This window comes from Oryx dammah, unplaced genomic scaffold (assembly GCF_014754425.2).
Source record: "Oryx dammah isolate SB20612 unplaced genomic scaffold, SCBI_Odam_1.1 HiC_scaffold_9, whole genome shotgun sequence".
Classification (NCBI taxonomy): Eukaryota; Metazoa; Chordata; class Mammalia; order Artiodactyla; family Bovidae; genus Oryx; species Oryx dammah.
In genome coordinates, this window is record NW_024070193.1 from 50271687 (window position 1) to 50282610 (window position 10924).

The following is a 10924-nucleotide window of genomic DNA, read 5'->3' on the forward strand; positions in this document are numbered from 1 at the left end:
CGGGTTCGACCCCTGGTCCCGGCAGATTTCACACGCCACAGAGTAACTAAGCCTGTGCACCACAGCTACTGAAGCCCCTGTGCCTAGAGCCCCTGCTCTGCAACAAGAGATGCCAATGGGATAAGAAGCTCGAGCATCACAACTATAGAAAGCCCGCCATGCAACAAGGAAGAGCCAGCACAGCCAAATAAATAAATTAATTAAAAAAATAAATAGAGTAGCTGCATGTATACCTTTGAAGAGAGTAAAGGGAGAGTGTGGGTGACATGACCTTCATCCTTTCCCAGCTCCCTCTTTACTGCCCTTCCCTTGTAAACCAGAGACCCGACAGTCACTGACCCAAAGCAATTATGTGAACTCTTCATGCATCCTTAAGCCAGCAGAAACTCCTGAAAACAGGAGTTTCCTCTAGTAACACTAGTTTGTGGTGAAGCTGGGACTTGAGCCCCATGTTGACAGTAACATTGTAAACATCTTACTATTATGAAAAGGTAAGCAATAGATCTAGTCAAGATTACATGCTGCTGCTGCTGCTAAGTCGCTTCAGTTGTGTCCGACTCTGTGTGACCCCATAGATGGCAGTCCATCAGGCTCCCCCGTGCCTGGGATTCTCCAGATAAGAACAGTGGAGTGGGTTGCCATTTCCTTCTCCAATTCGTGAAAGTGAAAAGTGAAAGTGAAGTCGCTCAGTCGTGTCCGACTCTTTGCAACTCCATGGACTGCAGCCTACCAGGCTCCTCTGTCCATGGGATTTTCCAGGCAAGAGTACTAGAGTGGGGTGCCATTGCCTTCTCCACAAGATTACATAGATTATAGATTAATGGATTAATAGTTAAGATTTTGGATTCAGACACCTGGATTCATGTTTCAGCTTTGTTATATATTAAAAGAGGTTTCTTAGTATCATGTAGCTTTCATGATTACATAGATCTTTCTTGTCACCAAACCACATAGCTGGATCTAATTTATCTAGGCCAAGTTCTAAAGCCTTACACTAGTGCTTCAGTGTGTGAGGACCTTGTAAAATGCAGATCCTGGTGAAGCAGGTCTGGGGAGGGCTTGTGTTCCTGAATTTCTGACTAGGCCTCAGGTGACATAGTTGCTGTTGGTCCATGCACCACACCTTGAGTAGCAAGTCTTCCCACTGTATCACCAGCTAGAAAGTAATACACATCTGAAGAAACTTTTCAGATGCATGTTGAAAAGAAAATGCTTTCCCATGTAATTTCAATAGAAACACCCATTTACTCCTTATAACTTGCAAAATAAACAATTCTATGCTAAGTAATGGCTCAGACAGTAAAGCATCTGTCTACAATGTGAGAGACCTGGGTTCGATCCCTGGGTCGGGAAGATTCCCTGGAGAAGGAAATGGCAACCCACTCCAGTACTCTTGCCTAGAAAATCCCATGGATGGAGAAGCTTGGTGCAGGCTACTGTCCATGGGGTTGCAAAGAGTTGGGCACGACTGAGCGACTTCACTCACTTCACTATGCTAAGTAAAAGTCTAAATATTATGGGGGTTTTAAGGCAGAAAAGATTACATCCCATGTGCTAGACAGCATAACAAAAGAGAGGCACATTGCTTATGCATGGATAGATGAGAAGACTCGGGTAGGTAAAAAGGGAGAGGCCATCACAGCAGCTGATAAAATAACAACAAGCATCTGTATGGTACTGCTTGCCAGACTTTTGTTCTAAACCTATACATATTAACTAATCTTACTCTGAAATTCATTCTATAAGTGAAATACTTTTATTACCTAATTTTATGGATATAATTGGTATAGCTGGGACACAGAGAGGTTAAGTGATTATACTTTCCCAAGGTCACAGAGCTTGTAAATACAGGAGATGGAATTTGAAAGTAAGCAGGCAGGGTTCAGAGTGTGGGTTCTCAACTGCTCTGCTGTACTGTTTCATTGGATGGAAACACAGGATGCTCATGAGGAGCAGGATAACTCACCTAGGAGAACAGGAAGGGTGCATAAACTACAGAGAATGGGTGGGAAAGGAGCCACAGAACAGTCAGACGTTAGTGGAAAAAAGCTAAGAAATTTGGACTGAATTCAGTAGGTTAAAAAGTCATTAATGCTAAGCTCTGACACTGGCCCATTTATAAACTCCATCAGAATCTCCCTAAAAGGTGATAACAAATATGATTTTAAAATGAAATAGTAAAATAGCACATTGACAGTCAGAATTTTTAATATACTGATCATCAGAGACATTGATTTCAACAGACTCGTGTTCAATTCCCTACTCTTCCATTTAGTGATTGTCAACCGTTAAATAGCTGGAACACTGATGCTGCTATTAAACAGCATGAACATCTGTAACTTTTTTGTGCTCTAATGACTACTGTAACCACAAGCACACATATGCACACACAGATTCCCGTGTGTGGTGGGTGACGCATGAGATAAAGTATTGCCCATCACTCTGAAGAAAATGCCAAAGCCAGAATTCCTAGTGACACTAAGTGGTCCCCAGCCTGACACACAGGAAGCTGTTAGTATGATTGTTGGATGGCTCTTTAAACAAAGAGTGGCTAATAGCTGGGGCTGCTGCTATTGTTAGTGTGAGTATTCTTGCAGCCAGGAGAAAAATGGGACTGCTCCTCTCATTCTGTCCCTTGTCTTTGTGTCACTGTCCTTAAAAGAAATTAGAGCAGAGGTTTTATCTCCGGCATTCTACCCTGAGATCTCTTCCTTGTCATCTGAACTGACATCTGGCTCTTTCAACCCTTCCATTAAGAAGCCTGAGGGAGGACTTGAGTCAAGCAAAGCAGTTTAGAGTCTCTGGGTCTATACTGACTCAGAGACGCTTCTTTCCTTTTTATTTCACACTTGGGGCCCCCCAAGATGCACTCAAGGTGGGAGGGGGCGTACAAAGAATACACAGCACAAGGAGGAAATCCACCCCTTCCCAAGCACCACAACTGCCCTCACTTTAGACTGCCAGCTTGCAAACTCGATTCTCCAATTTTCCTTCCTCTTGTATCCTCTGAATGGCATCGGACACTATCCAGATACAAACTTGAATGTGCTTCAACTGTGTGTCTCCTCCTGACTGCAGTCTCAGACTATCCTGGGTAAGACCACATCCCCCCTTGACTAGGCTTCAGGACTCCAACACTGACACCATTTTGGGGTTAGACTTCCATGATTTCTACCTCCTCCAACATTATACAGTGAGTAATTTTATAATACTACTACTGGATCGAATCTTTCTAATCTCAGGCAGTGTGTTAACAGCTTTAAAGCCGTGATATGATTCAAGTCTCAGAATAAAGTGACTATTACTATTTCTATTTTGCACATGAGAAAACTTAACCACTGTGCTAAGTAAGTAAGGTTTACCACTATTATAATGACTAAACAATGACTTTATAGTACTGTGATGCCATGTGGTCAAATATACTAAGAAATTACATTTCAGTGTGGAAGGTATATCAATGAATAGATAAGGCTTTTAAAAAGCTCTAAAGGAAATATACCCAGGATAGCATAATTATAGCATGGAAGAGGATCTGATTCAATCAGTGGGTTTGCGGTGGTGGGGAGGAGTGGGAGTTGCTGCTCCCTTAGGAGGGTTTGGAAAAGTTCAGGAGCAGTTTGGTTGTCATCCTAACTTGGGAGAACACTGGCATTTAGTTTGTAGGGCCAAGGATGCTACATCCTGTAGTATTTGGGGCAATATTTCACAACAGAAAATTCTCTTATCCAAAACACCATATTGTTTAATTATACAGTGCAAAATTAAAATGTGGGGCCTCCTGTTCAAAAGTTATTAAAAAATTCAAGATGGCAATGGCAGAACATTAAACCAAACACAGAGCTTTTTTCTAAGCATGGAAGTCTGTACAGGTCATAGGTTCATGTAGCTGGCCATAGCTCTGACCCAGAGAATGCAATGAAAGTGATGGTGTACTCCTTCTAGGTCTAGCCTCCATGAGACCCAGCAGCTTGCATTGATTATATAATGGGCTTTTATAAGGAATTATCAGATAAACTAAGTATACATAAAAACATTTTGTGAAATTCTGTGTATACTTAAATCCAACTATCATTTTACTTAATTGCACTTAAGCCTATAAGTCAAAAGAGCGGGAACTTCTGGTTCAAGATGGCAGAGTAAAGACACGTGCTCATCTCCTCCAGCAAGAACACCAAAATTGCAACTAGCTGTTGAACAACCATTGACAGGAGGATGCTGGAGCCCACCAAAAAGAAGATACCCCACATCCAAAGACAAAGAAGGAGTTGCAGCAAGATGGTAGGAGGGGCATAATCATGATAAATTCAAATCCCATACCTACCAGGTGGGTGATCCACAGACTAGAGAATAATAATAACAAAGAAGTTCTTGCACTATTGTGAAGGTTCTGAACCCCACATTGGCTTCCCAGCCTGGAGATCCAACAAAAGAACTGGGAATCCCCAGGGAATCTGGCCGTGAGGGCCAGCGGGATTTGATTATAGGACTTCAGAGGACTGAGAGAAACAGAGACTCCAGTCTTGGAGGATACAAACAAACATTCTGTGTGCACCTAGACCCAGGGGAGAGGACCAGGGACCCCACAGGAGCCAAAACTACCTGCTAGTGTTGGAGAGCCTCCTGTGGAGGCATGGGTCAGCAACGGCTCATCACAGGGACAGGAGCACTGGAAAGACCCCTTTGGAGTAAACCTTCCATTAACCCTACCATAGAGCCCAAGGTAGGGCTCCCTATTGCCAAATTCAGACTTAAGTTGAAGAAAGTAGGGAAAACCACTAGACCATTCAGGTATGACTGAAATCAAATCTTTTACGATTACACAGTGGAAGTGACAAATAGAATAAAGGGATTAGATCTGATAGACAGTGCCTGAAGAACTGTGGACGGAGGTTCCTGACATTGTACAGGAGGCAGTGATCAAGACCATCCTGAAGAAAAGGAAATGCAAAAAGGCAAAATGGTTGTCCAATAAGGCCTTACAAATACTGAGAAAAGAAAAAATGTGAAAGGCAAAGGAGAAGAGGGAAGATATACCTATATGAATCCAGAGTTCCAAAGAATAGCAAGAAGAGATAAGAAAGCCTTCCTCAGTGATCAGTGCAAAGAAGTAGGGGAAAACAATAGAATGGGAAAGACTAGAGATCTCTTCAAGAAAATCAGAGATACCAAGGGAACATTTCATGCAAAGATGGGCACAATAAAGGTCAGAAATGTTATGGACCTAACAGAATTAGAAGATATTAAGAAGAGGTGGCAAGAATATACAGAAGAACTATACAAAAAGATCTTCATGACCCAGATAACTATGATGGTGTGATCACTCACCTAGAGCCAGACATCCTGGAATGTGAAGTCAAGTGGGCCTTAGGAAGCATCACTACGAACAAAGCTAGTGGAGGTGATAGAATTCCAGTTGAGCTGTTTCAAATCCTGAAAGATGATGCTGTGAAAGTGCTGCGCTCAACATGCCAGTAAATTTGGAAAACTCAGCAGCGGCCACAGGACTGGAAAAGGTCAGTTTTCATTCCAATCCTGAAAAAAGGGAATGCCAAAGAATGTTCAAACTACTGCACAATTGCACTCATCTCACACGCTAGTAAAGTAATGCTCAAAACTCTCCAAGCCAGGCTTCAACAGTACATGAACCATGAACTTCCAGATGTTCAAGCTGGATTTATAAAAGGCAGAGGAACCAGAGATCAAATTGCCAAAATCTGTTGGATCATTGAAAAAGTGAGAGAGTTCCCCCAAAACACCTTATTTCTGCTTTATTGACTATGTCAAAGCTTTTGACTCTGTCAATCACAACATTCTGTGGAAAATTCTTCAAGAGATGGGAATACTAGATCACCTGACCTGTCTCTTGAGAAATCTGTATGCAGGTCAGGAAGCAACAGTTAGAACTGGACATGGAACAACAGACTGGTTCCAAATCAGGAAAGGAGTACATCAAGGATGTATATTGTCACCCTCCTTATTTAACTTCTCTGCAGAGTACATCATGAGAAATGCTGGGCTGGATGAAGCACAAGCTGGAATCAAGATTGATGGGAGAAATGTCAATAACCTCAGATATGCAGATGACACCACCCTTATGGCAGAAAGTGAAGAAGAATTAAAGAGCCTCTTGATGAGAGTGAACAAGGAGAGTGAAAAAATTGGCTTAGAACTCAACATTCAGAAAACTAAGATCACAGCATCTGGTCCCAGCACTTCATGGGAAATAAATGGGGAAACAGTAGAAACAGTTAAAGACTTTACTTTTGGGGCCTCCAAAATCACTGCAAATGGTGACTACAGCCATGAAATCAAAAGACACTTGCTCCTTGTTAGAAAAGTTATGACTAACTAGACAGCATATTAAAAAGCAGAGACATTACTTTGCCAACAAAGGTCCATCTAGTCAAAGCTTTAGTTTTTCCAGGAGTCGTGTATGGATGTGAGAGTTGGACTATAAAGAAAGCTGAGCACCAAAGAATTGATGCTTTTGAACTGTGGTGTTGGAAAAGACTCTTGAGAGTCACTTGGGCTGCAAGGAGATCCAACCAGTCCATCCTAAAGGAAATCAGTCCTGAATATTCACTGGAAGGACTGATGTTGAAGCTGAAACTCCAATACTTTGGCCACCTGATACAAAGAACTTGACTCATTGGAAAAGCCCCTTATGCTGGGAAAGATTGAAGGCAGAAGGAGAAGGGGATGACAGAGGATGAGATAGTTGGATGGCATCACCGACTCAACAGACATGAGTTTGAGCAAGCTCTGGGAGTTGCTGATGGACAGGGAGGCCTGGCATGCTGCAGTCCATGGGGTCTCAAAGAACCAGACACAACTGAGTGAGTGACTGAACTGAACTGAGATCCCTAGACCCAGGGCTGGTTCACCTCAGGCCAAACAACTACCAGAGAGGGAACCCCACCCATCAGCAGATGATTGGATTAAAGCTTTACAGAGCAAGGCCCTGCCCAAGCAAGACCCAGTTTTTCCCATAGCCAGTCCCTCCCATCAGGAAGCTTACATAAGCCTCTTAGTCTCATCCATCAGAGGGCAGACAGAAGAAGCACAAAGAAGCACAGTCTCATAGCACCTAAAACAAAAACCATATTACACAAAGTTAACCACAATGAAAATGCAGAAAGTTATGTCCCAGATGAAGGGACAAGATAAAATCTCAGAAAAACAACTAAATGATGTTGAGGTGGGCTATGTTTCAGAAGAATTCAGAATAATAATAGTGAAGTTGATTCAGGATCTTGGGAAAAGAAAGGAGACAAAGATTGAGAAGATGCAAGAAATGTTTACCAAAGACTTAGAAGATCTAAACAACAAACAGACAGAGATGAATAATACACTAGAAGGAATCAATAGCAGAATAACTGAGGCAGAAGAACGAATAAATGACATGGAGGACAGAATGGTGGCAATCACTGCTGCAAAACAGAATATAGCAAAAAGAATGAAAAGAAATCAAGGCAGCCTAAGAGACCTTTGGGACATTAAATGCACCAACATTCATATTACAGCAGTCCCAGAAGGAGAAGAGAGAGAGAGAAAGGACCTGAGAAAATATTTGAAAATATAATAGCTGAAAACTTCCTGAACATGGGAAAGGAAATAGTCAACCAAGTCCAGGAAGCACAGCGAATCCCAGGAAGGATAAACCCAAGGAGGAACACACCAAGACACATAGTAATCAAACTATCAAATCAAAAATTAAAGACAGAGATAAAATATTAAAAGCAACAAGGGAAAAATAACACAAATAGCATACAAGGGAAAACCCATCAGGCTAACAGCTGATTTCTTAACAGAAACTCTGCAAGCCAGAGGGAATGGCATGATATATTTAAAGTGATGAAAGGGAAGAATCTACAACCAAGAATACTCTACCCAGCAAGACTCTCCTTCAGATTTGATGGAGAAATCAAAAGCTTTCCAGAAAAGCAAAAGTTAAGAGATTTCAGCACCACCAAACCAGCTTTACAACAAATGCTAAAGGAACTTCTCTAGGCTCAAACACAAGATAAGGAAAAGACCTACAGAAAATACACCCCCGCCCCCCAAATTAAGAAAATGGTAATAGGATCATACATATCGATAACTACCTTAAATGTAAATGGAGTAAATGCACCAACCAAAAGACATACGCTTTACCGTCTGACCCACAAGGGAAGTCCTCACTTGGTCTTGGTCTTGGCTGGGTGGATGAGAACATGTGCAGGTATGCCCTTCCACTTACCACACCACTCTGCTTGACCCCTGCTACCCGCTAAATTGTATGTAATTATTTTATATTGTTAAGTTAATCATGTTCCCATTAGGGCTTGCAATTGTAACTATCTTTTTTGTCTGGCTATTGATTATGAAAACTGATAAACATCTTTTACTACTGTGATTGTGTAACTATTACCCACTTAATACCGTTGTATAATTATTGGTCAACAGAAAAATAGAACCCTGTATCACCAAAACTAGGATCTAATAGAAAAACCTGTAGTTACTTTTTAAAATCCAGATGCCTATCAGAATTATCTTGAAAGTTTTTGAAAAATACAAATGCTCAGGTATTGCATTTTTTGCCAGAGCTCCAGATATGTTTCTAATGAGCAGTCATGTTTAAAAACAACTGTACTATATCATGATCTTTTACCTAGTTTGTTTCACTTTTTCTATTTCATATTCAGTGCTCCCATTTCATTTAGTTTATGCTCTCCAATTTCTCCATCTCTTCTTTTTTTTTTGATGTTCTTTTTCAAGCCTTTTCAAGTGTAGTAGAAGATTTTGTGTACATATATATATATAAATATGTATAACATACATATTTTAGAAAACTTATGAATTTTTACCTAACTAAAATAATTATGACATTTTGACCACTTGTTTGACTTAGTGTGAATAGAATACTAGATTTCTAATTAAAAAACTGATATGCAACAAGTAACAAAGGTTTACTGGATAGCATAGGGAACTATAGTCAATAACCTATGATGGAGAATAATTTCGAAAAAATATATGTATATCTGTATAACTAAATCACCTTTCTGTGTACCTGAAACATTGTAAGTAATTATACTTCAATAAATTATATATACTTAAAAAAAAGTGAGAAATACTAGAAGGCATATTAGGAGAGACACTCCCTACTTCAATATGGCTCTCAGGAAAAGAGCCATAAAGGTAAGACTTGTGTGTGAGGAACAGCCTTCCTAATCTATTGGATTTACTGAAAACAAGATAAGGAGGACTAACAGTATTCAAGCAAGGTCATGTTCTAGGTCTCTGGACTGTGCTAATGAGGCTATTCTGTTAGTCCTGGCATTCCACAAATTACCAGTATGAAAGATTTATGGTATTAGAAATAAATGGAATTTAGCAATTTTATTAGGATGATTAATTATAGATGAGTCAAAATTGTGTAAAAGGATTTATGGAAACAATTCAGGCTAGAATCTAACTGGCCTGGTTCAAAATTACAAAGTATCATGCTAGAAAATTTGAGTTGGGCTAAGGAGTGGAGGCTTTATTTTAGAAGATTTACATGAAGCTAGACAAAGAGGTCAAGAGAAAGGCAGAATTTGCTGGTTCAGTTGTGGAAATTCTGTCTCTTGCAGGTCCACCAGGCACAAACCACTATGTTCAAAACTGAGCAAACTGGACATGAAATGGGGTGTAGACAGAGTTCCTTCACTTGACCTTCTTATAGATGGGCACAGGAGTATGCTGCTAAATTAGTTTGATAAATCTAGGCCAAGAAAAATATACTTATGGAGTGTCCTCTTGGTGGTCACAAAAGGCCATACAAGGGAAATATAGCAAAATGCACAAAGGAATTTCTGGAAGAGAAAATCATTGCATAGGCTTTAGAAATTCACTGTAGACATTTGCTGCTAATTTATCACAACTGGGTTTAAGGTATGTTATGTATATCTGGAATTTGGAAGCAATGTAATTCCAAAGAGCAGGTAGATGATAACATCTGGAAAGATATATGGAAAGCTCCAGTATTAGAGTGAATAGAAAACAACAACAACAACAACAAACAAACAGGAATTCTTGAGGTTCAGAAAAAATTACGTATGTAAAATTACCTTGAGGAAGATCAAAGTTAGAAACCAACACTGGAAAAAGAGAAATGTGAAGAAATTCAGATGGAAACACATTTACTTTTTCCATCCTATACCCCCTATCCCCCCAAACCCCAAAATTTACTGAACATTTACTATGTTCTGGATTTCCCTGGTGGCTCAGATGGTAAAGTGTCTGCCTACAATGCAGGAGACCCGGGTTCGATCCCTGGGTTGGGAAGATCCCCTGGAGAAGGAAATGGCAACCTACTCCAGTACTCTTGGCTGGAGAATCCCATGGATAGAGAAGCCTGGTGGGATACAGTCCATGGGGTCGCAAAGAGTTGGACACGACTGAGCGACTTCACTTACTATGTTCTAAGGCAGTGGTAGTATTTGGAAGAATCAAGATGTATGGGATGTGATTCTTGCTTTTATGACATAATAGCCTAGTGATCAGAGAGACAGAGCATTACAGATTCTAAATATGGCAGAAGAGACCCAGTTGAGGCATAAGTCTCGTATTTAGGAGTTGAGGGAAGAGAGTGAATGCCTCTGATGGATTCACAGAAAACGAGGCGACTGAGCTCATTGTGGGCATGTGAATCACAGTTAGCCAGATGGGAAAAGACAGCTTAGCACATGAGAAAAAGGAGAGAATTATGACAGTGATGATGAAATCAGCATTTCATCATCAACAGGAATTTATGTTACTTCTTCTGGAAGTTAAAAATCTCAACTAAGCAAAACAGTCTTTGAGGTTCTATGACCCCTTTTCTTTTCAAATGTTTCTCTGAATCTCCTTCCAAAGTGTATGAGTTACCTTATTACAGTAACTCCTCCTGCTTTCAAAATGTACA

At 40.5% G+C, this 10924-nt stretch overlaps 1 non-coding gene across 1 annotated transcript; it reads left to right on the forward strand.

Moving 5' to 3' along the window:
* Positions 1–10233: 10233 nt before the first annotated feature.
* Positions 10234–10305, forward strand: TRNAC-ACA. The gene has a single exon. It is a non-coding gene; the product is annotated as a tRNA-Cys (tRNA).
* The last annotated feature ends 619 nt before the right edge of the window (positions 10306–10924 follow it).